A 5,918-nucleotide genomic window follows, 5' to 3' on the forward strand; every position below is an offset into this window, starting at 1 on the left:
AAGAACGCATGGCCCAACATAGCACTGCAATTAGACATGCCTTAGAAACGGGAAAAAGTGAACAACCAGTTGCTAGACACTGTGTACAGGAAAGACACAGTGTTGCTAGCATTCGTGCTATTATAATAGATCACATTCCTTTTAAAATACGTGGTGGTAATCGGGAAAACTACTCCTACTAAAAGAATGTTGGTGGATTCATACATTAGACATGATATCTCCAAGAGGTTTAAATAAAGCACTAGGACTACAGTGCTTTTTATGAGTTTTTCTGGTAGCCTTTCATGTATTCCTGCACTGATCTGTTGAACGTATAAATATATGAATTAATGTACATGAGTTACTAAGATTGTGATATTATAATATTGAAACATGATTATTAAGCAATAGTGATAATGTACAGGTAGCATAAATGTCCACTGAACCATGTGCAATCGAGCTTGTAATATTATGTTTTTAACTTCACTAATAATGTATTTTTCTATTGTGTTCATTCAGCTGTATAGTTGCTAGGTGTCCAGGACTCTCTCCCGGCTGACGCGACACGCTGACGTCACAGACCCCGTGACACTGAGTTCAGATGCAGGCTCCGTGCATCGTGCGGGCGGCGCTGGCCGGGTGAGTACTCCTGTGATCACTTATTGTTGATTAGTATTGGTATTTATATGTGTGCATTTGTGTACTGATGTTATTCAAGCTGTCCCTGACGACGGGGGATTGTCCCCGAAACGTAGGATTCCAATAAAGGACATTTTACATTAATCTCTGCAGTCAGGTGAGTGCCGCTTATATCCTGCTTCTACAAATAGCTGACATGGCTTAAGAGGGCACCACAGCAAGTAAAGTCATATTAACCAGGGGAGTGCCAGACAACTGGATCAAATATGTATATATATATATATATATATATATATATATATATATACATACAGAGTATCTCAGAAATGCCATATAATCAGTGATAACCAGTATATATGCACAATAATATATGATTTCCTTCCTTTCAAATTAAGGGGATAACATCGGCATATCTAAATATATTTTGGGGTAAAAGGTAAAAAAGTTCCTGACCCCTGTTATAGAACCTAATTAAGGCTAAATCACTTTTTGTAGATATGACAACTCTAGGAAAGGCAACATCAGTGTAATAAGAATAAAGGCCCTTTAAGACATATAGGTTAATGCCTGAAGTTGTAATTAGTAGAACTGCAACTGTTTAGTGTAACACCCTTGTTATAGTCCTCTAGAACTAACTGTATGTCTGTCCTCTGTGAAGTAAGGAGGATTGTCATCTCAGGCGGATAGCATTGTCTATAGTAACTTCCTTATTTTCACTTACCAATTTATATAATCCTAAAGGAGAGCAAGAGGGACATTTTCTCATTGGTATATCTTGCCCTTACAGATTACCTCACAATATTGGAATATATTAGTAGGTATTTTCAACTTTTAAATTTTGAAATTCCTTATTTTATTTCCCTTAAGATCTTGTCTTTGTTTTTTCATTAAATCTACAATGTATACCAATTTGTTTTATTATTATCAGTCCATGGTATTATCTCTAAGGCTGTAACATCCTTCACTTTCCCTGCATCTCACTCCTCTATGCAAATAACCTACTCAATAACCAATTCCCTCTTATTAACATTTGTGAACTGCTTTTCTTATCCATATATATTCACTTTAACATTCTCAACCTGCCACCACAAAGTACGTTCACACACTTCCTACAATTAACTTTTCTCTTTCTCTCTCTTTTTCAATCTCTCTCTCCTTTTCCTTCTGCATCTATTATCTGTTGTAGTATCATAAAATCCTGGTCATATCCACATGTCCCATACACATACAGCTGATTCACAGAAGGGAAACCCAGCTAAGCTGAAACACATCACCTGGCTCCCATCATCCTCTAAATCCCTTAAATATGCCCTATGGACTGCATGCTCTGCTTGCAACAAATTAACATCAATGCATGATATCTATATCTCAAACTGCCTCAACCTTCATGCAATAACATAAACATGGCTCACAAAATCAGACACTGCCTCCCCTACAGCACTTTCACATGGTGGTCTCCACTTCACTCACTCCTCCATACCTAGAAGAAAGGAGGTTGTATTGGAATATGACATTCCAATTATTGCATATTCAGCTCTACCACTTTCATCACTCACATTTATATATCTGGAAGTACATTCTATTGGGCCTCTAAACTACGCTCCCTAGCCTCCTCTCTTGACCTCTTCGAGTGGACTTACTCTTGCACTGTCTTGATCTTGTATTCACTAGACTATGCTCAGTTTCTGATTTCCTTAACATTCTTTTCTCTCTCCCAGATCACAACCTTATCACCTGCAAACTCTCCTCCAATACTTCAAGCTGACTGTTACTGAACTTTAGCATACCTCCACACACCCGGCAAAATATTACCTCTATTCATTTTCAACAACTTTCCACCTCTCTGCAGCAATTTCTCTCACCAATTTCTACATTCACTGCTGCTGATATACTGTAGCTTTAACAGAGCTTAACCAATCCCTAGAAATAAACCTTGATGAAGTGGCTCCAGCTACTTTTCACACTCCACACAAACCTGGATGTCAGCCATGGCACGCCAAAGTAACTTTACAAAAACTCTGAAGTTAAGTCGAATATAACTGGTGTATGTCTTATATCCAAAATTATTTTCTCACATATGAGCCTATCTACTCCTCCCATCAGAAAGTTCTGGACACTGCCAAACAGATATTTTTCTAATTTCTCATCTCTGCTCAAAAGTCTAGCCCAGAGTGCCTTTTTAATACATTTATATCTCTTCTTACACCACCCACACCAAACCCACTGGATGCTAAGAGTCCATGCTTCCTTTTTCAAGGCCGAGATTGGCAAGATCTTACATAAAATGGTATGCTCATACTCAGCTAGCAATGTGCTTAAATACTTTGCTCTGTCTCCTGTGCCCATACCAACCTTAACTAAAATCTGTAGTCTCTCACTCTTTCATTATTCAAGCATGCAGTAATAACTCTTCTTCTGAAAAACATCATTGTTGGCCAAACTCTCTCTGAAATTACAATATCATCTCTCAGCTCACGTGCACTCATGTAGCTTGGGAGTTGCCTAAACCGGGTGGTCTTCAGTATGCCGACTGACGGGATCCCGGCGCACAGTATACCGGCGCCGGGATCCCGACAGCCGTCATACCAACACTTATTCTCCCTCGTGGGGGTCCACGACCCCCCTGGAGGGAGAATAAAATAGTGTGGCGCGCGTAGCGCGCCACCGTGCCCGTAGTGTGGCGAGCGCAGCGAGCCTGCAAGGGGCTCATTTGCGCTCGCCACACTGTCGGTAAGCCGGCGGTCGGGCTCCCGGCGCCGGTATGCTGGTCGCCGGGAGCCCGACCGCCGGCATATCGTAGTGAACCCCCTAAACCCACCTCAGACACTTTCTTGACTCATAAATGTATTAAACTCTTATCAGTCACGTTTTCATTCCAGCACTCCACTGAGACTACACTGACATTTAATCACTGTCTAATGTACATATTCCATAAAAACAGGACAATCCCTAAGTTTTCAGTACTCAGTTCTGACATTATTTTCATTCTACTTATCAAATCACACTTTTATTGTTTGCTTCTCTGTATCCACCTCTCTGAGTTCTTTAGAAGTTAGAGAGACACAAGGCACAGTCCTAGATCCTTTGCTTTTCTCTGTCTATTCTTTCTGCCTTGGCCAACTAATCAGCATCTTTGGAACTGTATGGGGATGGGCACTATATAGTACCCTACAGTGTACTGATGGAATGCCATATTCCAGGTATTATACTTAATTTTAAGTAAAACTATAATAAGGTTGGAATAGTGGTTAACATTACCGCCTCATAGAATTGAGGTTATGAATTCAACTCCTGACCAAGGCACTATATGTGTGGAGTTTGTATGCTCTCCTCAAAAAGGGTTTCCTTCAGGTGCACTTGTATCATTCCACACTTCAGAAACATAATGGTACTGTAGATTAATTGGCTTTTCACCAAAAATGTATCTTCATTTGTATGTGAGTTCATGTCATAGGGAATATAGACTATAAGCTTCACTGAGGCAAAAGGAACTAATGTGAATATTCTTGACAGAGTGTTGCACAATGTTTGTGCGCTATATAAATAATGTTTTAATAAATACATACTTAATAAATTCAGATCTTGCAATATTTAAATTTTTGGTCTTTAATTAAAGAGATATACAGATATATTCAAAACTATATTCTACACTTGAAAATCATTAAACGCGTCTCACACAAACAACAATAAATACATGCAAGATATCATGAGGTAGGATTAGTTTTATACATTAGTTTTATGCAAATAATAGGTTTGATATTACTTCCAAGCCCTAACATAAACTCTTAGCTATTGAGAAAAGGGCTTTCAAGGAATGCCAAAGTTCATGAGACAAAACTAGCTGTGTCATAGATCTGAATACGCTGTAATATAAAAATAACATCTAAAGTTACATGACATTGAGCCAGTGCCCAGAGACAATATATACTACAGTATGTACAAATCACAACAGAGAAACTGAATAATGCATTACATTATGTATCCATTATGGCCCTCATTCCGAGTTGTCCGCTCGCTAGCTGCTTTTAGCAGCATTGCAAACGCTAGGCCGCCACCCTCTGGGAGTGTATCTTAACTTAGCAGAATAGCGAACGAAAGGTTAGCAGAACTGCTACTGAATAATTCCTTGCAGTTTCTGAGTAGCAAGAGAAAAAGAAGGACCTGGCACCGGTATAAATTGTAATGGAATGGAAAAGAGGCCAAAGTGGACAGATATTGAGAAGGAAAACGCTTTCTCAATTATGGTCCTTATTGGCGGTGCGCCCAGAGCTAGAAAGTATCTGTACATACACACGGAGAGAAAGAAAGCTCTGGTGTGGGCGCACTCTTAGGGGAAAAAAAATCAAAAAAATATATATATATAATTTTTTTGAAAAATGAATAGAAAAAGTTGTAAAAGCAATATTTATTAGCAAATTGATTAAAAGTTATTTGTTATCCCACTATGATCAGAAAGTGTCTAGGTGTTGGTTAATATGAAATTAAATTATTATTTTGTATTATACTTTATTGGAAATAACCAACAGAGGTATAAGACAGCAGGAGACAAAGAGAAAAAGAAAGAAATGTTCTGGTCTCGTTAATCACACAAGATAGATTAGAAGGGTTGCAGACACTGGCTAGTCTAGCAACCGTTTCTCCTGACCAGCACAGAAATTCTGTGTTACTGACAACAGAGAGATCCAATAATATATCTTTGAAAGACCAATACAATGGTCAATGTCGGACAAATTACTGATCACCAGATATACCATCAATCACAAATTGAAATTTAGAGACATATCTGACCATTTTTGGAGCATAATGCAGACATAGCCATGCTGGATGGAAAAGAAGAGCAGAAGGAAAAGGAAAAGCAGAGAGGAGGGGAAAGAAAAAACGGGTACGTTTGGAAAAGACAGGAGAGGGGGTATAGAGGTGAAAAAGTGGTGATCCTGCTGTTGGTGTCCACCCTTCTAATGAAGGGGAATAGTGTCCTTCTCTACAACACCAGGTATTCCCAAAAAGTCTCCTTTGAGGTACTGACCCGGCCCAACGCTGCTTAGCTTCCAAGATCGGACGAGATCGGGCATTAACAGCGTGGTATGATAGTAGAGAGGCTATCTACCAATGAGAGTGCACCTATATAAGAGGAGTGAAGAAGAATGGGGAAAAGGGGGGAAGTGCAGTAATGGTGTGGATCTGCTTTCCTCGTTAGGCGGGGGGACTCATCTACCTGATGGCAAATGATACCCCTGGATCGAGGATGAGAGTCCACAGAAAAAGGCTGGGTCAGTGAAAAGAGGGTATGATAGAGTTGA

At 39.5% G+C, this 5,918-nt stretch overlaps 1 pseudogene; it reads right to left on the reverse strand.

The window, feature by feature from the left end:
* Nucleotides 1–5,596: 5,596 nt before the first annotated feature.
* Nucleotides 5,597–5,714, reverse strand: LOC134912621 (5S ribosomal RNA; annotated as a pseudogene).
* Nucleotides 5,715–5,918: the final 204 nt, after the last annotated feature.

Source organism: Pseudophryne corroboree, chromosome 4 (genome assembly GCF_028390025.1).
Source record: "Pseudophryne corroboree isolate aPseCor3 chromosome 4, aPseCor3.hap2, whole genome shotgun sequence".
NCBI lineage: Eukaryota > Metazoa > Chordata > Amphibia > Anura > Myobatrachidae > Pseudophryne > Pseudophryne corroboree.